The sequence below is a fragment of the Pseudophryne corroboree genome, unplaced genomic scaffold, assembly GCF_028390025.1.
Source record: "Pseudophryne corroboree isolate aPseCor3 unplaced genomic scaffold, aPseCor3.hap2 scaffold_1437, whole genome shotgun sequence".
NCBI lineage: Eukaryota > Metazoa > Chordata > Amphibia > Anura > Myobatrachidae > Pseudophryne > Pseudophryne corroboree.
The window spans coordinates 111,381-134,000 of record NW_026968065.1 but is presented as its reverse complement, the minus strand read 5'-3'; the positions used below and the strand labels follow the sequence as shown (position 1 = coordinate 134,000).

The window sequence follows — 22,620 nt, the reverse complement described above, 5'->3', positions numbered from 1 at the left end:
TATTAATATCTTCAAATATGTAAAGATACATAACAAAGAGTTATCAGAGGAATTATTTATTAAAAGAACACGTGGTCACTCGCTGCGACTGGAGGAAAGTTCAGAACGCAATGGAGGAAAGGTTTCTTCACTGTTAGGGCAATCAGGATGTGGAATTCCCTGCCAGGGAAGGTGGTAATGGCGGACTCTGTAATTGGATTTAAAAAAGGAATGGATACATTTCTGAATGAAAAAGCTATCCAAGGTTATAATACTTAAAATATCAACATGGTTAATCCGGGGGTAACATGAGTTATAGTAGCTAACTAGTCATAAAACATTATTCAGCAAGTATGTAGAATCATCACAACTTAAAACAGGTTGAACACGATGGGCAATTTGCCTCTATTCAACCTCAAAAACTATGTTACTATATGTTACTATATTACTGTAGTATACAGAACACCACAATGCAATGAGCAGTGATAGTGAGCACTGATGAGGATACTAGAACTGACACTGAGCAGCAAGATGCAGCACTGGACTATTAGTAATGTACTGTAGTATGCTGAGCACCACAATGCAGCACAAGACAATGAGCAGTGATACTGAGCACTGATGAGGATACTACTGAGAACTGACACTGAGCAGGAGAGACACACTACTAGTATTACTGAGCAGCAATAAGTAACCACTGATACTGAGCACTGATATTGAGATTTCCACTGAGAGAACATAGCCACGTCCTCTCCGCTCTCTCTTCAATGCACAAGTAAAAATGGCGGCAACGCGCAGCTCTATATATAATATCCGAATCTCGCGAGAATCCGACAGCGGGATGATGACATTTTCCCTTGTTCAGGTTTTCCGAGTCAGGCGGGAACAACCGAGCCTGCCTCAGACCAGTGTAAACCACGTGGAGTTCGTGGGGAATTCGGTTCTCGGAGAACCGAACCCGCTCCTCTCTACCTTATACCCATCAATTTTTTTTATTTTCAATCTAAGCCCCTGCAGTTTTCTGTAAGCATCTGCTTCGCTATGATGATCAACAAGTCACAAGGGCAAACACTCAGGGCTTGAGGCATAGATCTTTGGACTAGCTGCTACAAGCATGGCAGAGGTGTCACTATCACTGGTGACACCCAGAGAGGTGTCGAGGGAGATTGTAATGCAGTGCGTGCAAATAAGCAGCGCAATGGTAAAAAGGAGGCATGATTTCATAGGTAGGGGCGTGGCCTGGTGGCCTGAATCTACATTTTGTTGCTCCGGGTGTCCCGGGGGTTGGGTGCTGCACCCGGGGACTAGTGTGTAAGCGGTGCTGGCTCCTGCACAGTGACAGGGCATGGCCACCCAGTATGACACCTCCCTTCTTGACCATGCTGTAATTGCAGTCGCACTGCAGTTCAGCGTGATCATAAACAATGGTGTAGCCTCCTGCTGGTGCAGACTGTATGTGCGCGCAGGAAGCCGCCACCATTTTTGTGATCACAGAGGCTGAATGTGATGTCATACAGCCGCTGTGACCACGCCCCCTGTGTCTCCTCCATTGCAGACCCCATTTTGAAGCCTTGCCCCCGCACTGCTCCATCCCTGACTTGGAAATGGAGTGTTGCTGACCCCACTCTCCCCCCCTGCCCCGATTGACAGGCAGAGGCGATCGCATGCAGGCACATGCGTATGCTCTTAGCAATTTTTGCAGTTGGATCGCTTATTGTGATTGCAATCCAACCTGAATCAGGCCCTATTACCTATCACAATGCGCTGCGGGCAGTACAAAATTGGGTTAATATAGGAGAAAAACCCCCAGACCTGTGCTCCTTAACTGTACCTGGTGGCTAGTGGAGCGGCTGCCCAGTAATCAGTGTCCACCCCAGTGCGCACACGGCCCACCCCCTACGGCCACGCTCCCCTTAATCAGCGGCCTCGTGATCCGGAAGGGCGGTGTGTGTGTGTGACTGACCTTAGGAAGAAACCGGAGCCTCCGCTGCAGTGACCCAGCAACCAGGGCACGGGAGTATACAGCGCCGCTGGGAGTGATGAAGCTGCAGTAAAGATGTCTATTAGACCTAGCCTGCTGCAGCCCTTGTAGATTCTCATAAAACAAGTTCTTCTTTTCTTGTCAAAATTAATAGCTAAGAATAGGCTGCCTGAGGCAGGCCCCTGTTAAGTGGCCTGCTACTGAAGGCACCAACTACAAACTGAGCTCCCTGTTCATGGAAGCGGGGTTATAGAGGAGGATGCGCTGAGCATCTTGGGAACAGTCAAAAGCTTTGAGCCGGTTGGTGCCTCAGATCAAGATCCTACTCTACACCCCAATGTGAATCCTTGTGGAGTCCAGTGTACCCCACAGAAGAAATTAATGTGTCACACCCATTGGCAGCAACCTTAGAATAGCTGCTGACGGGCACAATTGAGAAAGGAAGGGGGGGGGGGGGCATTTGAATCCAGCACATAGATGCAATTCAAATATGTAATTTGTACCTTCCTATTTTAAAATATAATGGATGAACCTCACCCTGTGAGAACAATCTTCATGATCAAGAGATCTAATATGTAAAATAAGTATGAGTTGGGATAGGGCTGGGGAGGGTGGCAGCTCGGGCAGCCCCTCCCCCGTCAAGTTAAGGAGATTCAACTGAGGAAGCACAAGGGAACTCTCGTCTGGGGACAACAACTGCAGGGAGACCACATCTTTTCAGATGAACATGGGAGGGCGGAAGGCTGCCTAATACTGAAGCACCATCAAATATCAAACCATATCCAACAACTAGTACAAGCATTCCTGGGGGAAGGTCTGCAGCAGACGGATTTGCATACGGTGATGTCATCCAAGCAGTGGGCCAAAGTTGGCTGGAACCCTCATCTGCATATAAAAAGAGAAAAGGGGCATGCAGGGCATGGCGGCCTTTTGCAGTGCTTGGATGACCCCTAGTTTGCATTAAACACCCCCACCCTCCTTTGGTGTGGGGCTCATGTTGGCCATGCCCCATCCCCTGAAGCATTCATGCTGATTTCTTGCAGCAGCTGGGCACTGTAACAGCTCCAGAGCTGCTCTGTAAGGCAAGTAAAAGGGTGTGGGCCCTGCAGCACCACCTGTAGTTCGCATTGTGCGTTGGAAGGCACAAAGTAAGCAGACGGGAGGAGAAGTCAGGATAGTACACAAGGGCATCCTTTTCTCTTAGTCCGTAAAGGATGCTGGGGTCACATTAAGAACCATGGGGTATAGACGGGATCCGCAAGAGACATGGGCACTTTAAGACTTTCAAAGGGTGTGAACTGGCTCCTCCCTCTATGCCCCTCCTCCAGACTCCAGTTATAGGAACTGTGCCCAGGGAGACGGACATTTCGAGGAAAGGATTTATTGTTAAACTAAGGTGAGCATCTTACCAGCTCACACCTTAAGCATGCCGCAGAACGTGGCATTCAACAGAACACAAGCCAACAATTGCAGCAAAAAGCTGACCAGAACCGTAACACAACATGTGTATAACCACAAGTAATAACTGCAGACACAGTATGGACTGGGACGGGTGCCCAGCATCCTCTACGTACTAAGAGAAAAGGATTTACCGGTAGGTATTAAAATCCTATTTTCTCATACGACCTAGAGGATGCTGGGGTCACATTAAGAACCATGGGGTTATACCAAAGCTCTTGAACGGGTGGGAGAGTGCGTACGACTCTGCAGCACCGAATGACCCAACTTGAGGTTATCATCAGCCAAGGTATCAAACTTGTAAAACTTAGCAAAAGTGTTTACTAAATAGCTGCTCGGCAAAGTTGCAATGCTGAGACTCCCCGACCAGCTGCCCAGGATGAACCCACCTTTCTAGTAGAATGGGTCTTCACCTAATTCAGTAACGGCAATCCTGCCGTGGAATGAGCATGCTGAATCTTACCACAGATTCAGCGCATAATGGTCTGCATGGAAGCAGGACACCCAATCCTGTTGGGAGCATACAGGACAAACAGAGCCTCTGTTTTCCTAATCTGAACCGTTCTGGTGACATAAATTTTCAAAGTTCTGACCACAGCCAGAGACTTTGACTCAACGAAGGTGTCAGTGGCCAAAGGCACCATGTGGAAAGATGAACCACCTTTGGCAGAAATTGTTGACGTGTCCTCAATTCTGCTCTATCTTCATGAAAGATCAAATAAAGGCTCTTGTGATACTGCATGGTTTGTACTGTTTTCCATGTGCTCCCAGATCTTTCAAGCAAGTAGCATGGTCAAGAAAGTTCTGTTTGAAAAGAAACAAACATTTACTGTCATTGTTATGCAAATAAACTTACATTAAAGCTAACAAGAAAGCACACTCGTTCTGTCTTTAAACTGATAAAAGAAACCCCAATAATATGGGGCATGCAAAAATTGAGATAAAACTCAGTTTTGCTCCTCTCCACGGAAATCTTTAATAAAAGGCGAAATATTTGTTAGTTCTGAAGAGAAACCAGAGCATGACCAAGATTCCACCTGTCGCCTGAGTGCCATGCCAGCAGTTCTCATTCAGCTCAAAGTGAGCACCCAATTTGAATGAAAGAAAGCAGATTTCTCACCAGGCTTCCCCTTGCTATAAACATGGTTTGTACTCTTTTCCATGTGCTCCCAGATCTTTCAAACAATTAGTGTGGTCAAGAAAGTTCTGTTTGAAAAGAAACAAACATTGACTGTCATTTCTATGCAAATGAGCTTACATTAAAGCACACTCGTTCTATCTTTAAACCGATAAAATAAAACCCCAATAAGATGGGGCATGCAAAAATTGAGATAAAACTCAGTTTTGCTCCTCTTCACGGAAATCTTTAGTAAAAGGCGAAAGATTTGTTCGTTCTGAAGAGAAACCACAGCATGACCAAGATTCTACCTGTCGCCTGAGTGCCATGCCAGCAGTCCTCATTCAGCTCAAAGTGAGCACCCAATTTGAAAGAAAGAAAGCAGATTTCTCACCAGGCTTCCCCTTGCTATAAACATGGTTTGTACTCTTTTCCATGTGCTCCCACATCTTTCAAGCAATTAGTATAGTCAAGAAAGTTCTGTTTGAAAAGAAACAAACATTTACTGTCATTTCTATGCAAATGTGCTTACATTAAAGCACACTCGTTCTATCTTTAAACTGATAAAAGAAACCCCAATAAGACGGGGCATGCAAAAATTGAGATAAAACTCAGTTTTGCTCCTCTCCACGGAAATCTTTAGTAAAAGGCGAAAGATTTGTTCGTTCTGAAGAGAAACCAGAGCATGACCAAGATTCCACCTGTCGCCTGAGTGCCATGCCAGCAGTCCTCATTCAGCTCAAAGTGAGCACCCAATTTGAAAGAAAGAAAGCAGATTTCTCACCAGGCTTCCCCTTGCTATAAGCATGGTTTGTACTCTTTTCCATGTGCTCCCAGATCTTTCAAGCAATTAGTATGGTCAAGAAAGTTCTGCTTGAAAAGAAACAGACATTTATTGTCATTGTTATGCAAATAAACTTACATTAAAGCTAACAAGAAAGCACACTCGTTCTGTCTTTAATCCGATAAAAGAAACCCCAATAATATGGGGCATGCAAAAATTGAGATAAAACTCAGTTTTGCTCCTCTCCACGGAAATCTTTAGTAAAAGGCGAAAGATTTGTTCGTTCTGAAGAGAAACCAGAGCATGACCAAGATTCCACCTGTCGCCTGAGTGCCGTGCCAGCAGTCCTCATTCAGATCAAAGTGAGCGCCCAATTTGAAAGAAAGCAGATTTCTCACCTGTCTTCTCCTTGCTATAAGCATGGTTTGTACTGTATTCCATGTGCTCCCAGATCTTTCAAGCAAGTAGCATGGTCAAGAAAGTTCTGTTTGAAAAGAAACAAACATTTACTGTCATTTCTATGCAAATGAGCTTACATTAAAGCACACTCATTCTATCTTTAAACCGATAAAAGAAACCCCAAAAAGATGGGGCATGCAAAAATTGAGATAAAACTCGGTTTTGCTCCTCTCCACGGAAATCTTTAGTAAAAGGCGAAAGATTTGTTCGTTCTGAAGAGAAACCAGAGCATGACCAAGATTTTTATCTGAAAATATGTGTTCTCCCTGCAGTTGTTGTCCCCAGATGAGAGTTCCCTTGTGCTGCCTCAGTTGAATCTCCTTTACTTGACAGGGGGATGCTCGAGCAGCGACCCTCCCCAGCTCTAGCCCAACTCCTACTTACCTGCCAGGTGAGATACTATGATCATGAAGGTGCTTCTCCCAGGGCAAGGCTCACCCATTGCACTCTGGGTGTGCTGCTTCTGCGTTTTCCCCAAATGTGGGAAACTTGACTGCATAATTTGTGTTTCCCCTGGTCGGCTCTCGTATAATTCAGATCTCTTTGTCTCAGGTCTCTCTCCAGCCTAGTTTGCTGTCTGTTTCCACTTCTCTTTTCTTGAGCCGCTCCCTTCTATGCCCTTGCGCACTATCCTGACTTCTACCGTCTGCTTACTTCGTGCCTTCCAACGCACAATGCAAACTACAGGTAGTGCTGCAGGGCCCACACCCTTTTACTTGCCTTACAGAGCGTCTCTGGAGCAGTTACAGTGCCCAGCTGCTGCAAGAAATCAGCTTGAATGCTTCAGGGGCTGGGGCATAGCCAACATGAGCCCCACACCGAAGGAGGGTGGAGGTGTGTAATGCGAACTAGGGGTCATCCAAGCGCCGCAAAAGGCCGCCATGCCCTGCACGCCCCTTGTCTCTTTTCATATGCAGACGAGGGTTGAAGCCAACTTTGACCCACTGTTTGGATGACATCACCATATGCAAATCCATCTGCTGCAGGCCTTCCCCCAGGAATGCTTGCACTAGTTGTTGCATTTGGTTTGTTGTTTGGGGGTGCTTCAGTATTAGGCAGCCTTCTGCCCTCCCATGTTCATCTGAAAATATGTGTTCTCCCTGCAGTTGTTGTCCCCAGATGAGAGTTCCCTTGTGCTGCCTCAGTTGAATCTCCTTTACTTGACAGAGATGTGCCTGAGCAGCGGCCCTCCCCAGCCCTATCCCAAATCATACTTATTTTGCATAGGCGATACCATGGTCATGAAGATTGTTCTCCCAGGGTGAGGTTCATTCATTGCATTCTGGGTATGCTGACCCCTGTGATTTCCCCAAATGTGGGAAACTCGACTGCATTATTTGTGGTAGTGGGGGACTGTGTTTGTGCTTTCCTCTGGTCAGCTCTGGTAAAAATCAGATTTCTTTATATCAGATCTTCCTCTAGCCTTGTTCTTCTTTCGAGAGTTCCCTTGTGCTGCCTCAGTTGGATCTCTTTCATTTGAGAGGGGGGTGCCCGAGCAGCGACCCTCCCCAGCTCTAGCCCAACTCCTACTTACCTGCCAGGTGAGATACTATGATCATGAAGGTGCTTCTCCCAGGGCAAGGCTCACCCATTGCACTCTGGTTGTGCTGCCCCTGCGATTTCCCCAAATGTGGGAAACTTGACTGCATAATTTGTGTTTCCCTTGGTCATCTCTCGTATAATTCAGATCTCTTTGTCTCAGGTCTCTCTCCAGCCTAGTTTGCTGTCTGTTTCCACTTCTCTTTTCTTGAGCCGCTCCCTTCTATGCCCTTGCGCACTATCCTGACTTCTCCCGTCTGCTTACTTCGTGCCTTCCAACGCACAATGCAAACTACAGGTAGTGCTGCAGGGCCCACACCCTTTTACTTGCCTTACAGAGCAGCTCTGGAGCAGTTACAGTGCCCAGCTGCTGCAAGAAATCAGCTTGAATGCTTCAGGGGCTGGGGCATAGCCAACATGAGCCCCACACCGACGGAGGGTGGAGGTGTGTAATGCGAACTAGGGGTCATCCAAGCGCCGCAAAAGGCCGCCATGCCCTGCACGCCCCTTTTCTCTTTTCATATGCAGACGAGGGTTGAAGCCAACTTTGACCCACTGCTTGGATGGCATCACCATATGCAAATCCATCTGCTGCAGGCCTTCCCCCAGGAATGCTTGCACTGGTTGTTGCATTTGGTTTGTTGTTTGGGGGTGCTTCAGTATTAGGCAGCCTTCTGCCCTCCCATGTTCATCTGAAAATATGTGTTCTCCCTGCAGTTGTTGTCCCCAGATGAGAGTTCCCTTGTGCTGCCTCAGTTGAATCTCCTTTACTTGAAAGAGATGTGCCTGAGCAGCGGCCCTCCCCAGCCCTATCCCAAATCATACTTATTTTGCATAGGAGAGACCATGGTCTTGAAGATTGTTCTCCCAGGGTGAGGTTCATTCATTGCATTCTGGGTATGCTGACCCCTGTGATTTCCCCAAATGTGGGAAACTCAACTGCATTATTTGTGGTAGTGGGGGACTGTGTTTGTGCTTTCCTCTGGTCAGCTCTGGTAAAAGTCAGATTTCTTTGTTTCAGATCTTCCTCTAGCCTTGTTCTTCTTTCGAGAGTTCCCTTGTGCTGCCTCAGTTGATCTCCTTCACTTGACAGGGGGGTGCCCGTGCAGCGACTCTCCCCAGCTCTAGCCCAACTTCTACTTACCTGCCAGGTGAGATACTATAATCATGAAGGTGCTTCTCCCAGGGCAAGGCTCACCCATTGCACTCTGGATGTGCTGCCCCTGCGATTTCCCCAAATGTGGGAAACTTGACTGCATAATTTGTGTTTCCCCTGGTCGGCTCTCGTATAATTCAGATCTCTTTGTCTCAGGTCTCTCTCCAGCCTAGTTTGCTGTCTGTTTCCACTTCTCTTTTCTTAAGCCGCTCCATTCTATGGCCTTGCGCACTATCCTTACTTCTCCCGTCTGCTTACTTTGTGCCTTCCAATGCACAATGCAAACTACAGGTAGTGCTGCAGGGCCCACACCCTTTTACTTGCCGTACAGAGCAGCTCTGGAGCAGTTACAGTGCCCATCTACTGCAAGAAATCAGCTTGAATGCTTCAGGGGCTGGGGCATAGCCAACATGAGCCCCACACCGAAGGAGGGTGGAGGTGTTTAATGCGAACTAGGGGTCATCCAAGCGCCGCAAAAGGCCGCCATGCCCTGCACGCCCCTTTTCTCTTTTCATATGCAGACGAGGGTTGAAGCCAACTTTGACCCACTGCTTTGGATGACATCACCATATGCAAATCCATCTGCTGCAGGCCTTCCCCCAGGAATGCTTGCACTAGTTGTTGCATTTGGTTTGTTGTTTGGGGGTGCTTCAGTATTAGGCAGCCTTCTGCCCTCCCATGTTCATCTGAAAATATGTGTTCTCCCTGCAGTTGTTGTCCCCAGATGAGAGTTCCCTTATGCTGCCTCAGTTGAATCTCCTTTACTTGAAAGAGATGTGCCTGAGCAGCGGCCCTCCCCAGCCCTATCCCAAATCATACTTATTTTGCATAGGAGATACCATTTTCATGAAGATTGTTCTCCGAGGGTGAGGTTCATTCATTGCATTTTGGGTATGCTGACCCCTGTGATTTCCCCAAATGTGGGAAACTCGACTGCATTATTTGTGGTAGTGGGGGACTGTGTTTGTGCTTTCCTCTGGTCAGCTCTGGTAAAAATCAGATTTCTTTATATCAGATCTTCCTCTAGCCTTGTTCTTCTTTCGAGAGTTCCCTTGTGCTGCCTCAGTTGGATCTCTTTCACTTGAGAGGGGGGTGCCCGAGCAGTGACCCTCCCCAGCTCTAGCCCAACTCCTACTTACCTGCCAGGTGAGATACTATGATCATGAAGGTGCTTCTCCCAGGGCAAGGCTCACCCATTGCACTCTGGTTGTGCTGCCCCTGCGATTTCCCCAAATGTGGGAAACTTGACTGCATAATTTGTGTTTCCCTTGGTCATCTCTCGTATAATTCAGATCTCTTTGTCTCAGGTCTCTCTCCAGCCTAGTTTGCTGTCTGTTTCCACTTCTCTTTTCTTGAGCAGCTCCCTTCTATGCTCTTGCGCACTATCCTGACTTCTCCCGTCTGCTTACTTCGTGCCTTCCAACGCACAATGCAAACTACAGGTAGTGCTGCAGGGCCCACACCCTTTTACTTGCCTTACAGAGCAGCTCTGGAGCAGTTACAGTGCCCAGCTGCTGCAAGAAATCAGCTTGAATGCTTCAGGGGCTGGGGCATAGCCAACATGAGCCCCACACCGAAGGAGGGTGGAGGTGTGTAATGCGAACTAGGGGTCATCCAAGCGCCGCAAAAGGCCGCCATGCCCTGCACGCCCCTTTTCTCTTTTCATATGCAGACGAGGGTTGAAGCCAACTTTGACCCACTGCTTGGATGGCATCACCATATGAAAATCCATCTGCTGCAGGCCTTCCCCCAGGAATGCTTGCACTAGTTGTTGCATTTGGTTTGTTGTTTGGGGGTGCTTCAGTATTAGGCAGCCTTCTGCCCTCCCATGTTCATCTGAAAATATGTGTTCTCCCTGCAGTTGTTGTCCCCAGATGAGAGTTCCCTTGTGCTGCCTCAGTTGAATCTCCTTTACTTGACAGAGATGTGCCTGAGCAGCGGCCCTCCCCAGCCCTATCCCAAATCATACTTATTTTGCATAGGAGAGACCATGGTCTTGAAGATTGTTCTCCCAGGGTGAGGTTCATTCATTGCATTCTGGGTATGCTGACCCCTGTGATTTCCCCAAATGTGGGAAACTCAACTGCATTATTTGTGGTAGTGGGGGACTGTGTTTGTGCTTTCCTCTGGTCAGCTCTGGTAAAAGTCAGATTTCTTTGTTTCAGATCTTCCTCTAGCCTTGTTCTTCTTTCGAGAATTCCCTTGTGCTGCCTCAGTTGGATCTCCTTCACTTGACAGGGGGGGTACCCGAGCAGCGACCCTCCCCAGCTCTAGCCCAACTCCTACTTACCTGCCAGGTGAGATACTATGATCACGTAGGTGCTTCTCCCAGGGCAAGGCTCACCCATTGCACTCTGGGTGTGCTGCTCCTGCGATTTCCCCAAATGTGGGAAACTTGACTGCATAATTTGTGTTTCCCCTGGTCGGCTCTCGTATAATTCAGATCTCTTTGTCTCAGGTCTCTCTCCAGCCTAGTTTGCTGTCTGTTTCCACTTCTCTTTTCTTAAGTGCCTTCCAATGCACAATGCAAACTACAGGTAGTGCTGCAGGGCCCACACCCTTTTACTTGCCTTACAGAGCAGCTCTGGAGCTGTTACAGTGCCAAGCTGCTGCAAGAAATCAGCTTGAATGCTTCAGGGGCTGGGGCATGGCCAACATGAGCCCCACACCGAAGGAGGGTGGGGGTGTTTAATGCGAACTAAGGGTCATCCAAGCGCCGCAAAAGGCCGCCATGCCCTGCATACCCCTTTTCTCTTTTCATATGCAGATGAGGGTTCCAGCCAACTTTGGCCCACTGCTTGGATGACATCACCGTATGCAAATCCGTCTTCTGCAGACCTTCCCCCAGGAATGCTTGTACTAGTTGTTGCATTTGGTTTGTTGTTTGGGCGTGCTTCAGTATTAGGCAGCCTTCTGCCCTCCCATGTTCATCTGAAAATATGTGTTCTCCCTGCAGTTGTTGTCCCCAGATGAGAGTTCCCTTGTGCTGCCTCAGTTGAATCTCCTTTACTTGACAGAGATGTGCCTGAGCAGCGGCCCTCCCCAGCCCTATCCCAAATCATACTTATTTTGCATAGGAGATACCATGGTCATAAAGACTGTTCTCCCAGGATGAGGTTCATTCATTGCATTCTGGGTATGCTGACCCCTGTGATTTCCCCAAATGTGGGAAACTCAACTGCATTATTTGTGGTAGTGGGGGACTGTTTTTGTGTTTTCCTCTGGTCAGCTCTGGTAAAAGTCAGATTTCTTTGTCTCAGATCTTCCTCTAGCCTTGTTCTTCTTTCGAGAGTTCCATTGTGCTGCCTCAGTTTGATCTCCTTCACTTGACAGGGGGGTACCCGAGTAGCGACCCTCCCCAGCTCTAGCCCAACTCCTACATACCTGCCAGGTGAGATACTATGATCATGAAGGTGCTTCTCCCAGGGCAAGGCTCACCCATTGCACTCTGGGTGTGCTGCTCCTGCGATTTCCCCAAATGTGGGAAACTTGACTGCATAATTTGTGTTTCCCCTGGTCGGCGCTTGTATAATTCAGATCTCTTTGTCTCAGGTCTCTCTCCAGCCTAGTTTGCTGTCTGTTTCCACTTCTCTTTTCTTGAGCCCCTGCCGTCTATGCCCTTGTGCACTCTCCTGACTTCTCCTGTCTGCTTACTTTGTGCCTTCCAACGCACAATGCGAACTACAGGTAGTGCTGCAGGGCCCACACCCTTTTACTTGCCTTACAGAGCAGCTCTGGAGCTGTTACAGTGCCCAGCTGCTGCAAGAAATCAGCTTGAATACTTCAGGGGCTGGGGCATAGCCAACATGAGCCCCACACCGAAGGAGAATGGAGGTGTTTAATGCGAACTAGGGGTCATCCAAGCACCGCAAAAGGCCGCCATGCCCTGCATAACCCTTTTTTCTTTGCATATGCAGATGAGGGTTCCAGCCAACTTTGGCCCACTGCTTGGATGACATCACCGTATGCAAATCCGTCTTCTGCAGACCTTCTCCCAGGAATGCTTTTACTAGTTGTTGCATTTGGTTTGTTGTTTGGGGGTGCTTCAGTATTAGGCAGCCTTCTGCCCTCCCATGTTCATCTGAAAATATGTGTTCTCCCTGCAGTTGTTGTCCCCAGATGAGAGTTCCCTTGTGCTGCCTCAGTTGAATCTCCTTTACTTGACAGAGATGTGCCTGAGCAGCGGCCCTCCCCAGCCCTATCCCAAATCATACTTATTTTGCATAGGAGATACCATGGTCATGAAGATTGTTCTCCCAGGGTTAGGTTCATTCATTGCATTCTGGGTATGCTGACCCCTGTGATTTCCCCAAATGTGGGAAACTCAACTGCATTATTTGTGGTAGTGGGGGACTGTGTTTGTGCTTTCCTCTGGTCAGCTCTGGTAAAAGTCAGATTTCTTTGTCTCAGATCTTCCTCTAGCCTTGTTCTTCTTTCGAGAGTTCCCTTGTGTTGCCTCAGTTGGATCTCCTTCACTTGACAGGGGGGTGCCCGAGCAGCGACCCTCCCCAGCTCTAGCCCAACTCCTACTTACCTGCCAGGTGAGATACTATGATCATGTAGGTGCTTCTCCCAGGGCAAGGCTCACCCATTGCACTCTGGGTGTGCTGCCCCTGCGATTTCCCCAAATGTGGGAAACTTGACTGCATAATTTGTGTTTCCCCTGGTCGGCTCTCATATAATTCAGATCTCTTTGTCTCAGGTCTCTCTCCAGCCTAGTTTGCTGTCTGTTTCCACTTCTTTTTTCTTGAGCCCCTCCCTTCTATACCCTTGTGGACTCTCTTGACTTCTCCTCCTGTCTGCTTACTTTGTGCCTTCCAACGCACAATGCAAACTACAGGTAGTGCTGCAGGGCCCACACCCTTTTACTTGCCTTTCAGAGCAGCTCTGGAGCTGTTACAGTGCCCAGCTGCTGCAAGAAATCAGCTTGAATGCTTCAGGGGCTGGGGCATAGCCAACATGAGCCCCACACCGACGGAGGGTGGAGGTGTTTAATGCGAACTAAGGGTCATCCAAGCGCCGCAAAAGGCCGCCATGCCCTGCATACCCCTTTTCTCTTTTCATATGCAGATGAGGGTTCCAGCCAACTTTGGCCCACTGCTTGGATGACATCACCGTATGCAAATCCGTCTTCTGCAGACCTTCCCCCAGGAATGCTTGTACTATTTGTTGCATTTGGTTTGTTGTTTGGGGTGCTTCAGTATTAGGCAGCCTTCTGCTCTCCCATGTTCATCTGAAAATATGTGTTCTCCCTGCAGTTGTTGTCCCCAGATGAGAGTTCCCTTGTGCTGCCTCAGTTGAATCTCCTTTACTTGACAGAGATGTGCCTGAGCAGCGGCCCTCCCCAGCCCTATCCCAAATCATACTTATTTTGCATAGGAGATACCATGGTCATGAAGATTGTTCTCCCAGGGTGAGGTTCATTCATTGCATTCTGGGTATGCTGACCCCTGTGATTTCCCCAAATGTGGGAAACTCGACTGCATTATTTGTGGTAGTGGGGGACTGTGTTTGTGCTTTCCTCTGGTCAGCTCTGGTAAAAGTCAGATTTCTTTGTCTCAGATCTTCCTCTAGCCTTGTTCTCTTTTTGAGAGTTTCCTTGTGCTGCCTCAGTTGGATCTCCTTCACTTGACAGGGGGGTGCCCGAGCAGCGACCCTCCCCAGCTCAAGCCCAACTCCTACTTACCTGCCAGGTGAGATACTATGATCAGGAAGGTGCTTCTCCCAGGGCAAGGCTCACCCATTGCACTCTGGGTGTGCTGCTCCTACGATTTCCCCAAATGTGGGACACTTGATTGCATAATTTGTGTTTCCTCTGGTCGGCTACTCGTATAATTCAGATCTCTTTGTCTCAGGTCTCTCTTTAGCCTAGTTTGCTGTCTGTTTCCACTTCTCTTTTCTTGAGCCCCTGCCTTCTATGCCCTTGTGCACTCTCCTGACTTCTCCTGTCTGCTTACTTTGTGCCTTCCAACGCACAATGCGAACTACAGGTAGTGCTGCAGGGCCCACACCCTTTTACTTGCCTTACAGAGCAGCTCTGGAGCTGTTACAGTGCCCAGCTGCTGCAAGAAATCAGCTTGAATACTTCAGGGGCTGGGGCATAGCCAACATGAGCCCCACACCGAAGGAGAATGGAGGTGTTTAATGCGAACTAGGGGTCATCCAAGCACCGCAAAAGGCCGCCATGCCCTGCATAACCCTTTTTTCTTTGCATATGCAGATGAGGGTTCCAGCCAACTTTGGCCCACTGCTTGGATGACATCACCGTATGCAAATCCGTCTTCTGCAGACCTTCTCCCAGGAATGCTTTTACTAGTTGTTGCATTTGGTTTGTTGTTTGGGGGTGCTTCAGTATTAGGCAGCCTTCTGCCCTCCCATGTTCATCTGAAAATATGTGTTCTCCCTGCAGTTGTTGTCCCCAGATGAGAGTTCCCTTGTGCTGCCTCAGTTGAATCTCCTTTACTTGACAGAGATGTGCCTGAGCAGCGGCCCTCCCCAGCCCTATCCCAAATCATACTTATTTTGCACAGGAGATACCATGGTCATGAAGATTGTTCTCCCAGGGTTAGGTTCATTCATTGCATTCTGGGTATGCTGACCCCTGTGATTTCCCCAAATGTGGGAAACTCAACTGCATTATTTGTGGTAGTGGGGGACTGTGTTTGTGCTTTCCTCTGGTCAGCTCTGGTAAAAGTCAGATTTCTTTGTCTCAGATCTTCCTCTAGCCTTGTTCTTCTTTCGAGAGTTCCCTTGTGTTGCCTCAGTTGGATCTCCTTCACTTGACAGGGGGGTGCCCGAGCAGCGACCCTCCCCAGCTCTAGCCCAACTCCTACTTACCTGCCAGGTGAGATACTATGATCATGTAGGTGCTTCTCCCAGGGCAAGGCTCACCCATTGCACTCTGGGTGTGCTGCCCCTGCGATTTCCCCAAATGTGGGAAACTTGACTGCATAATTTGTGTTTCCCCTGGTCGGCTCTCATATAATTCAGATCTCTTTGTCTCAGGTCTCTCTCCAGCCTAGTTTGCTGTCTGTTTCCACTTCTTTTTTCTTGAGCCCCTCCCTTCTATACCCTTGTGGACTCTCTTGACTTCTCCTCCTGTCTGCTTACTTTGTGCCTTCCAACGCACAATGCAAACTACAGGTAGTGCTGCAGGGCCCACACCCTTTTACTTGCCTTTCAGAGCAGCTCTGGAGCTGTTACAGTGCCCAGCTGCTGCAAGAAATCAGCTTGAATGCTTCAGGGGCTGGGGCATAGCCAACATGAGCCCCACACCGACGGAGGGTGGAGGTGTTTAATGCGAACTAAGGGTCATCCAAGCGCCGCAAAAGGCCGCCATGCCCTGCATACCCCTTTTCTCTTTTCATATGCAGATGAGGGTTCCAGCCAACTTTGGCCCACTGCTTGGATGACATCACCGTATGCAAATCCGTCTTCTGCAGACCTTCCCCCAGGAATGCTTGTACTATTTGTTGCATTTGGTTTGTTGTTTGGGGTGCTTCAGTATTAGGCAGCCTTCTGCTCTCCCATGTTCATCTGAAAATATGTGTTCTCCCTGCAGTTGTTGTCCCCAGATGAGAGTTCCCTTGTGCTGCCTCAGTTGAATCTCCTTTACTTGACAGAGATGTGCCTGAGCAGCGGCCCTCCCCAGCCCTATCCCAAATCATACTTATTTTGCACAGGAGATACCATGGTCATGAAGATTGTTCTCCCAGGGTTAGGTTCATTCATTGCATTCTGGGTATGCTGACCCCTGTGATTTCCCCAAATGTGGGAAACTCAACTGCATTATTTGTGGTAGTGGGGGACTGTGTTTGTGCTTTCCTCTGGTCAGCTCTGGTAAAAGTCAGATTTCTTTGTCTCAGATCTTCCTCTAGCCTTGTTCTTCTTTCGAGAGTTCCCTTGTGTTGCCTCAGTTGGATCTCCTTCACTTGACAGGGGGGTGCCCGAGCAGCGACCCTCCCCAGCTCTAGCCCAACTCCTACTTACCTGCCAGGTGAGATACTATGATCATGTAGGTGCTTCTCCCAGGGCAAGGCTCACCCATTGCACTCTGGGTGTGCTGCCCCTGCGATTTCCCCAAATGTGGGAAACTTGACTGCATAATTTGTGTTTCCCCTGGTCGGCTCTCATATAATTCAGATCTCTTTGTCTCAGGTCTCTCTCCAGCCTAGTTTGCTGTCTGTTTCCACTTCTTTTTTCTTGAGCCCCTCCCTTCTATACCCTTGTGGACTCTCTTGACTTCTCCTCCTGTCTGCTTACTTTGTGCCTTCCAACGCACAATGCAAACTACAGGTAGTGCTGCAGGGCCCACACCCTTTTACTTGCCTTTCAGAGCAGCTCTGGAGCTGTTACAGTGCCCAGCTGCTGCAAGAAATCAGCTTGAATGCTTCAGGGGCTGGGGCATAGCCAACATGAGCCCCACACCGACGGAGGGTGGAGGTGTTTAATGCGAACTAAGGGTCATCCAAGCGCCGCAAAAGGCCGCCATGCCCTGCATACCCCTTTTCTCTTTTCATATGCAGATGAGGGTTCCAGCCAACTTTGGCCCACTGCTTGGATGACATCACCGTATGCAAATCCGTCTTCTGTAGACCTTCCCCCAGGAATGCTTGTACTATTTGTTGCATTTGGTTTGTTGTTTGGGGTGCTTCAGTATTAGGCAGCCTTCTGCTCTCCCATGTTCATCTGAAAATATGTGTTCTCCCTGCAGTTGTTGTCCCCAGATGAGAGTTCCCTTGTGCTGCCTCAGTTGAATCTCCTTTACTTGACAGAGATGTGCCTGAGCAGCGGCCCTCCCCAGCCCTATCCCAAATCATACTTATTTTGCATAGGAGATACCATGGTCATGAAGATTGTTCTCCCAGAGTGAGGTTCATTCATTGCATTCTGGGTATGCTGACCCCTGTGATTTCCCCAAATGTGGGAAACTCGACTGCATTATTTGTGGTAGTGGGGGACTGTGTTTGTGCTTTCCTCTGGTCAGCTCTGGTAAAAGTCAGATTTCTTTGTCTCAGATCTTCCTCTAGCCTTGTTCTCTTTTTGAGAGTTTCCTTGTGCTGCCTCAGTTGGATCTCCTTCACTTGACAGGGGGGTGCCCGAGTAGCGACCCTCCCCAGCTCAAGCCCAACTCCTACTTACCTGCCAGGTGAGATACTATGATCAGGAAGGTGCTTCTCCCAGGGCAAGGCTCACCCATTGCACTCTGGGTGTGCTGCTCCTACGATTTCCCCAAATGTGGGACACTTGATTGCATAATTTGTGTTTCCTCTGGTCGGCTACTCGTATAATTCAGATCTCTTTGTCTCAGGTCTCTCTTTAGCCTAGTTTGCTGTCTGTTTCCACTTCTCTTTTCTTGAGCCCCTGCCTTCTATGCCCTTGTGCACTCTCCTGACTTCTCCTGTCTGCTTACTTTGTGCCTTCCAACGCACAATGCAAACTACAGGTAGTGCTGCAGGGCCAACACCCTTTTACTTGCCTTACAGAGCAGCTCTGGAGCTGTTACAGTGCCCAGCTGCTGCAAGAAATCAGCTTGAATGCTTCAGGGGCTGGGGCATAGCCAACATGAGCCCCACACCGACGGAGGGTGGAGGTGTTTAATGCGAACTAAGGGTCATCCAAGCACCGCAAAAGGCCGCCATGCCCTGCATAACCCTTTTCTCTTTTCATATGCAGATGAGGGTTCCAGCCAACCTTGGCCCACTGCTTGGATGACATCACCGTATGCAAATCCGTCTTCTGCAGACCTTTTCCCAGGAATGCTTGTACTAGTTGTTGCATTTGGTTTGTTGTTTGGGGGTGCTTCAGTATTAGGCAGCCTTCTGCTCTCCCATTTTCATCTGAAAATATGTGTTCTCCCTGCTGTTGTTGTCCCCAGATGAGAGTTCCCTTGTGCTGCCTCAGTTGAATCTCCTTTACTTGACAGAGATGTGCCTGAGCAGCGGCCCTCCCCAGCCCTATCCCAAATCATACTTATTTTGCATAGGAGATACCATTATCATGAAGATTGTTCTCCCAGGGTGAGGTTCATTCATTGCATTCTGGGTATGCTGACCCCTGTGATTTCCCCAAATGTGGGAAACTCGACTGCATTATTTGTGGTAGTGGGGGACTGTGTTTGTGCTTTCCTCTGGCCAGCTCTGGTAAAAGTCAGATTTCTTTGTCTCAGATCTTCCTCTAGCCTTGTTCTTTTTTCGAGAGTTTCCTTGTGCTGCCTCAGATCGATCTCCTTCACTTGGCAGGGGGGTGCCCGAACAGCGACCCTCCCCAGCTCTAGCCCAACTCCTACTTACCTGCCAGGTGAGATACTATGATCAGGAAGGTGCTTCTCCCAGGGCAAGGCTCACCCAATGCACTCTGGGTGTGCTGCTCCTAAGATTTCCCCAAATGTGGGACACTTGATTACATAATTTGTGTTTCCTCTGGTCGGCTCTCGTATAATTCAGATCTCTTTGTCTCAGGTCTCTCTCCAGCCTAGTTTGCTGTCTGTTTCCACTTCTCTTTTCTTGAGCCGCTTCCTTCTATGCCCTTGTGCACTATCCTGACTTCCCCGTCTGCTTACTTTGTGCCTTCCAACGCACAATGCAAACTACAGGTAGTGCTGCAGGGCCCACACCCTTTTACTTGCTTTACAGAGCAGCTCTGGAGCTGTTACAGTGCCCAGCTGCTGCAAGAAATCAGCTTGAATGCTTCAGGGGCTGGGGCATAGCCAACATGAGCCCCACACCGAAGGAGGGTGGAGGTGTTTAATGCAAACTAGGGGTCATCCAAGCGCCGCAAAAGGCCGCCATGCCCTGCATACCCCTTTTTTATTTTCATATGCAGACGAGGGTTGAAGCCAACTTTGACCCACTGCTTGGATGACATCACCATATGCAAATCCATCTGTGGCAGGCCTTCCCCCAGGAATGCTTGCACTAGTTGTTGCATTTAGTTTGTTGTTTGGGGGTGCTTCAGTATTAGGCAGCCTTCTGCCCTCCCATGTTCATCTGAAAATATATGTTCTCCCTGCAGTTGTTGTCCCAAGATGAGTGTTCCCTTGTGCTGCCTCAGTTGAATCTCCTTTACTTGACAGAGATGTGCATGAGCAGCGGCCCTCCCCAGCCCTATTCCAAATCATACTTATTTTGCATAGGAGATACCATGGTCATGAAGATTTTTCTCCCAGGGTGAGGTTCATTCATTGCATTTTGGGTATGCTGACCGCTGTGATTTCCCCAAATGTGGGAAACTCGACTGCATTATTTGTGGTAGTGGGAGACTGTGTTTGTGCTTTCCTCTGGTCAACTCTGGTAAAAGTCAGATTTCTTTGTCTCAGATTTTCCTTTAGCCTTGTTCTTCTTTCGAGAGTTCCCTTGTGCTGCCTCAGTTTGATCTCCTTCACTTTACAGGGGGGTACACGAGCAGCGACCCTCCCCAGCTCTAGCCCAACTCCTACTTACCTGCCAGGTGAGATACTATGATCATGAAGGTGCTTCTCCCAGGGCAAGGCTCACCCATTGTACTCTGGGTGTACTGCTCCTGCGATTTCCCCAAATGTGGGAAACTTGACTGCATAATTTGTGTTTCCCCTGGTCGGCTCTCGTATAATTCAGATCTCTTTGTCTCAGGTCTCTCTCCGGCCTAGTTTGCTGTCTGTTTCCACTTCTCTTTTCTTCAGCCGCTCCCTTCTATACCCTTGTGCACTATCCTGACTTCTCCTCCCGTCTGCTTACTTTGTGCCTTCCAATGCACAATGCAAACTACAGGTAGTGCTGCAGGGCCCACACCCTTTTACTTGCCTTACAGAGCAGCTCTGGAGCTGTTACAGTGCCCAGCTCCTGCAAGAAATCAGCTTGAATGCTTCAGGGGCTGGGGCATAGCCAACATGAGCCCCACACCGAAGGAGGGTGGAGGTGTTTAATGCAAACAAGGGGTCAGACAAGCGCCGCAAAAGGCCACCATGCCCTGCACGCCCCTTTTCTGTTTTCATATGCAGACGAGGGTTGAAGCCAACTTTGACCCACTGCTTGGATGACATCACCATATGCAAATCCATCTGCGGCAGGCCTTCCCCCAGGAATGCTTGCACTAGTTGTTGCATTTGGTTTGTTGTTTGGGGGTGCTTCAGTATTAGGCAGCCTTCTGCCCTCCCATGTTCATCTGAAAATATGTGTTCTCCCTGCAGTTGTTGTCCCCAGATGAGAGTTCCCTTGTGCTGCCTCAGTTGAATCTCCTTAACTTGACAGAGATGTGCCTGAGCAGCGGCCCTCCCCAGCTCTATCCCAAATCATACTTATTTTGCATAGGAGATACCATGGTCATGAAGATTATTCTCCCAGGGTGAGGTTCATTCATTGCATTCTGGGTATGCTGACCCCTGTGATTTCCCCAAATGTGGGAAACTTGACTGCTTTATTTGTGGTAGTGGGGGACTGTGTTTGTGTTTTCCTCTGGTCAGCTCTGGTAAAAGTCAGATTTCTTTGTTTCAGATCTTCCTCTAGCCTTGTTCTTCTTTCGAGAGTTCCCTTGTGCTGCCTCAGTTGGATCTCCTTCACTTGACAGGGGGGTGCCCGAGCAGAGACCCTCCCCAGCTCTAGCCCAACTCCTACTTACCTGCCAGGTGAGATACTATGATCATGAAGGTGCTTCTCCCAGGGCAAGGCTCACCCATTGCACTCTGGGTGTGCTGCCCCTGCGATTTCCCCAAATGTGGGAAACTTGACTGCATAATTTGTGTTTCCCCTGGTCGGCTCTCGTATAATTCAGATCTCTTTGTCTCAGGTCTCTCTCCAGCCTAGTTTGCTGTCTGTTTCCACTTCTCTTTTCTTGAGCCGCTCCCTTCTATGCCCTTGCGCACTATCCTGACTTCTCCTCCTGTCTGCTTACTTTGTGCCTTCCAACGCACAATGCGAACTACAGGTAGTGCTGCAGGGCCCACACCCTTTTACTTGCCTTACAGAGCAGCTCTGGAGCTGTTACAGTGCCCAGCTGCTGCAAGAAATCAGCTTGAATGCTTCAGGGGCTGGGGCATAGCCAACATGAGCCCCACACCAAAGGAGGTTGGAGGTGTTTAATGCAAACTAGGGGTCAGCCAAGCGCCGCAAAAGGCCACCATGCCCTGCACGCCCCTTTTCTCTTTTCATATGCAGACGAGGGTTGAAGCCAACTTTGACCCACTGCTTGGATGACATCACCATATGCAAATCCATCTGCGGCAGGCCTTCCCCCAGGAATGCTTGCACTAGTTGTTGCATTTGGTTTGTTGTTTGGGGGTGCTTCAGTATTAGGCAGCCTTCTGCCCTCCCATGTTCATCTGAAAATATATGTTCTCCCTGCAGTTGTTGTCCCCAGATGAGAGTTCCCTTGTGCTGCCTCAGTTGAATCTCCTTTACTTAATAGAGATGTGCATGAGCAGCGGCCCTCCCCAGCCCTATTCCAAATCATACTTATTTTGCATAGGAGATACCATGGTCATGAAGATTTTTCTCCCAGGGTGAGGTTCATTCATTGCATTTTGGGTATGCTGACCCCTGTGATTTCCCCAAATGTGGGAAACTTGACTGCATTATTTGTGGTAGTGGGAGGCTGTGTTTGTGATTTCTTCTGGTCAGCTCTGGTAAAAGTCAGATTTCTTTGTCTCAGATTTTCCTTTAGCCTTGTTCTTCTTTCGAGAGTTCCCTTGTGCTGCCTCAGTTGGATCTCCTTCACTTTACAGGGGGGTACCCGAGCAGCAACCCTCCCCAGCTCTAGACCAACTCCTACTTACCTGCCAGGTGAGATACTATGATCATGAAGGTGCTTCTCCCAGGGCAAGGCTCACCCATTGTACTCTGGGTGTGCTGCTCCTGCGATTTCCCCAAATGTGGGAAACTTGACTGCATAATTTGTGTTTCCCCTGGTCGGCTCTCGTATAATTCAGATCTCTTTGTCTCAGGTCTCTCTCCAGCCTAGTTTGCTGTCTGTTTCCACTTCTCTTTTCTTCAGCCGCTTCCTTCTATACCCTTGTGCACTATCCTGACTTCTCCTCCCGTCTGCTTACTTTGTGCCTTCCAATGCACAATGCAAACTACAGGTAGTGCTGCAGGGCCCACACCCTTTTACGTGCCTTACAGAGCAGCTCTGGAGCTGTTACAGTGCCCAGCTGCTGCAAGAAATCAGCTTGAATGCTT

General features: G+C 48.8%; 31 non-coding genes and 3 pseudogenes across 31 annotated transcripts; 29 read left to right on the top strand and 5 right to left on the bottom strand.

Annotated features, from left to right (window-relative positions):
- Nucleotides 1-4,322: 4,322 nt before the first annotated feature.
- On the bottom strand, nucleotides 4,323-4,438 carry LOC134996823 (U5 spliceosomal RNA). The gene has a single exon (XR_010199389.1). It is a non-coding gene; the product is annotated as a U5 spliceosomal RNA (small nuclear RNA).
- A 275-nt stretch (nucleotides 4,439-4,713) lies between these two features.
- LOC134996822 (U5 spliceosomal RNA) lies at nucleotides 4,714-4,829 on the bottom strand. The gene has a single exon (XR_010199388.1). It is a non-coding gene; the product is annotated as a U5 spliceosomal RNA (small nuclear RNA).
- A 274-nt stretch (nucleotides 4,830-5,103) lies between these two features.
- LOC134996821 (U5 spliceosomal RNA) lies at nucleotides 5,104-5,219 on the bottom strand. Its single transcript, XR_010199387.1, has one exon. It is a non-coding gene; the product is annotated as a U5 spliceosomal RNA (small nuclear RNA).
- A 286-nt stretch (nucleotides 5,220-5,505) lies between these two features.
- LOC134996819 (U5 spliceosomal RNA) lies at nucleotides 5,506-5,621 on the bottom strand. The gene has a single exon (XR_010199385.1). It is a non-coding gene; the product is annotated as a U5 spliceosomal RNA (small nuclear RNA).
- Nucleotides 5,622-5,891: 270 nt separating this feature from the next.
- LOC134996820 (U5 spliceosomal RNA) lies at nucleotides 5,892-6,007 on the bottom strand. Its single transcript, XR_010199386.1, has one exon. It is a non-coding gene; the product is annotated as a U5 spliceosomal RNA (small nuclear RNA).
- A 144-nt stretch (nucleotides 6,008-6,151) lies between these two features.
- LOC134996812 (U1 spliceosomal RNA) lies at nucleotides 6,152-6,314 on the top strand. The gene has a single exon (XR_010199382.1). It is a non-coding gene; the product is annotated as a U1 spliceosomal RNA (small nuclear RNA).
- Nucleotides 6,315-6,985: 671 nt separating this feature from the next.
- LOC134996829 (U1 spliceosomal RNA) lies at nucleotides 6,986-7,149 on the top strand. The gene has a single exon (XR_010199395.1). It is a non-coding gene; the product is annotated as a U1 spliceosomal RNA (small nuclear RNA).
- Nucleotides 7,150-7,301: 152 nt separating this feature from the next.
- LOC134996865 (U1 spliceosomal RNA) lies at nucleotides 7,302-7,464 on the top strand. Its single transcript, XR_010199430.1, has one exon. It is a non-coding gene; the product is annotated as a U1 spliceosomal RNA (small nuclear RNA).
- A 671-nt stretch (nucleotides 7,465-8,135) lies between these two features.
- On the top strand, nucleotides 8,136-8,299 carry LOC134996825 (U1 spliceosomal RNA). The gene has a single exon (XR_010199391.1). It is a non-coding gene; the product is annotated as a U1 spliceosomal RNA (small nuclear RNA).
- Nucleotides 8,300-8,450: 151 nt separating this feature from the next.
- LOC134996871 (U1 spliceosomal RNA) lies at nucleotides 8,451-8,613 on the top strand. The gene has a single exon (XR_010199433.1). It is a non-coding gene; the product is annotated as a U1 spliceosomal RNA (small nuclear RNA).
- A 672-nt stretch (nucleotides 8,614-9,285) lies between these two features.
- On the top strand, nucleotides 9,286-9,449 carry LOC134996832 (U1 spliceosomal RNA). The gene has a single exon (XR_010199398.1). It is a non-coding gene; the product is annotated as a U1 spliceosomal RNA (small nuclear RNA).
- A 152-nt stretch (nucleotides 9,450-9,601) lies between these two features.
- Nucleotides 9,602-9,764, top strand: LOC134996864 (U1 spliceosomal RNA). Its single transcript, XR_010199429.1, has one exon. It is a non-coding gene; the product is annotated as a U1 spliceosomal RNA (small nuclear RNA).
- Nucleotides 9,765-10,435: 671 nt separating this feature from the next.
- LOC134996824 (U1 spliceosomal RNA) lies at nucleotides 10,436-10,599 on the top strand. Its single transcript, XR_010199390.1, has one exon. It is a non-coding gene; the product is annotated as a U1 spliceosomal RNA (small nuclear RNA).
- Nucleotides 10,600-10,752: 153 nt separating this feature from the next.
- Nucleotides 10,753-10,915, top strand: LOC134996861 (U1 spliceosomal RNA). Its single transcript, XR_010199426.1, has one exon. It is a non-coding gene; the product is annotated as a U1 spliceosomal RNA (small nuclear RNA).
- Nucleotides 10,916-11,530: 615 nt separating this feature from the next.
- LOC134996842 (U1 spliceosomal RNA) lies at nucleotides 11,531-11,694 on the top strand. Its single transcript, XR_010199408.1, has one exon. It is a non-coding gene; the product is annotated as a U1 spliceosomal RNA (small nuclear RNA).
- Nucleotides 11,695-11,846: 152 nt separating this feature from the next.
- On the top strand, nucleotides 11,847-12,009 carry LOC134996854 (U1 spliceosomal RNA). The gene has a single exon (XR_010199419.1). It is a non-coding gene; the product is annotated as a U1 spliceosomal RNA (small nuclear RNA).
- A 671-nt stretch (nucleotides 12,010-12,680) lies between these two features.
- LOC134996833 (U1 spliceosomal RNA) lies at nucleotides 12,681-12,844 on the top strand. The gene has a single exon (XR_010199399.1). It is a non-coding gene; the product is annotated as a U1 spliceosomal RNA (small nuclear RNA).
- A 152-nt stretch (nucleotides 12,845-12,996) lies between these two features.
- On the top strand, nucleotides 12,997-13,138 carry LOC134996869 (U1 spliceosomal RNA; annotated as a pseudogene).
- A 694-nt stretch (nucleotides 13,139-13,832) lies between these two features.
- LOC134996811 (U1 spliceosomal RNA) lies at nucleotides 13,833-13,996 on the top strand. The gene has a single exon (XR_010199381.1). It is a non-coding gene; the product is annotated as a U1 spliceosomal RNA (small nuclear RNA).
- Nucleotides 13,997-14,148: 152 nt separating this feature from the next.
- LOC134996859 (U1 spliceosomal RNA) lies at nucleotides 14,149-14,312 on the top strand. Its single transcript, XR_010199424.1, has one exon. It is a non-coding gene; the product is annotated as a U1 spliceosomal RNA (small nuclear RNA).
- Nucleotides 14,313-14,983: 671 nt separating this feature from the next.
- Nucleotides 14,984-15,147, top strand: LOC134996818 (U1 spliceosomal RNA). Its single transcript, XR_010199384.1, has one exon. It is a non-coding gene; the product is annotated as a U1 spliceosomal RNA (small nuclear RNA).
- Nucleotides 15,148-15,299: 152 nt separating this feature from the next.
- Nucleotides 15,300-15,441, top strand: LOC134996868 (U1 spliceosomal RNA; annotated as a pseudogene).
- A 694-nt stretch (nucleotides 15,442-16,135) lies between these two features.
- Nucleotides 16,136-16,299, top strand: LOC134996867 (U1 spliceosomal RNA). The gene has a single exon (XR_010199431.1). It is a non-coding gene; the product is annotated as a U1 spliceosomal RNA (small nuclear RNA).
- A 152-nt stretch (nucleotides 16,300-16,451) lies between these two features.
- On the top strand, nucleotides 16,452-16,593 carry LOC134996866 (U1 spliceosomal RNA; annotated as a pseudogene).
- Nucleotides 16,594-17,287: 694 nt separating this feature from the next.
- LOC134996831 (U1 spliceosomal RNA) lies at nucleotides 17,288-17,451 on the top strand. Its single transcript, XR_010199397.1, has one exon. It is a non-coding gene; the product is annotated as a U1 spliceosomal RNA (small nuclear RNA).
- A 152-nt stretch (nucleotides 17,452-17,603) lies between these two features.
- Nucleotides 17,604-17,767, top strand: LOC134996858 (U1 spliceosomal RNA). The gene has a single exon (XR_010199423.1). It is a non-coding gene; the product is annotated as a U1 spliceosomal RNA (small nuclear RNA).
- A 671-nt stretch (nucleotides 17,768-18,438) lies between these two features.
- Nucleotides 18,439-18,602, top strand: LOC134996844 (U1 spliceosomal RNA). The gene has a single exon (XR_010199410.1). It is a non-coding gene; the product is annotated as a U1 spliceosomal RNA (small nuclear RNA).
- A 152-nt stretch (nucleotides 18,603-18,754) lies between these two features.
- LOC134996815 (U1 spliceosomal RNA) lies at nucleotides 18,755-18,917 on the top strand. Its single transcript, XR_010199383.1, has one exon. It is a non-coding gene; the product is annotated as a U1 spliceosomal RNA (small nuclear RNA).
- Nucleotides 18,918-19,587: 670 nt separating this feature from the next.
- LOC134996845 (U1 spliceosomal RNA) lies at nucleotides 19,588-19,751 on the top strand. Its single transcript, XR_010199411.1, has one exon. It is a non-coding gene; the product is annotated as a U1 spliceosomal RNA (small nuclear RNA).
- A 152-nt stretch (nucleotides 19,752-19,903) lies between these two features.
- On the top strand, nucleotides 19,904-20,066 carry LOC134996872 (U1 spliceosomal RNA). Its single transcript, XR_010199434.1, has one exon. It is a non-coding gene; the product is annotated as a U1 spliceosomal RNA (small nuclear RNA).
- Nucleotides 20,067-20,740: 674 nt separating this feature from the next.
- LOC134996841 (U1 spliceosomal RNA) lies at nucleotides 20,741-20,904 on the top strand. The gene has a single exon (XR_010199407.1). It is a non-coding gene; the product is annotated as a U1 spliceosomal RNA (small nuclear RNA).
- A 152-nt stretch (nucleotides 20,905-21,056) lies between these two features.
- Nucleotides 21,057-21,219, top strand: LOC134996850 (U1 spliceosomal RNA). The gene has a single exon (XR_010199416.1). It is a non-coding gene; the product is annotated as a U1 spliceosomal RNA (small nuclear RNA).
- A 674-nt stretch (nucleotides 21,220-21,893) lies between these two features.
- Nucleotides 21,894-22,057, top strand: LOC134996846 (U1 spliceosomal RNA). The gene has a single exon (XR_010199412.1). It is a non-coding gene; the product is annotated as a U1 spliceosomal RNA (small nuclear RNA).
- Nucleotides 22,058-22,209: 152 nt separating this feature from the next.
- On the top strand, nucleotides 22,210-22,372 carry LOC134996855 (U1 spliceosomal RNA). The gene has a single exon (XR_010199420.1). It is a non-coding gene; the product is annotated as a U1 spliceosomal RNA (small nuclear RNA).
- Nucleotides 22,373-22,620: the final 248 nt, after the last annotated feature.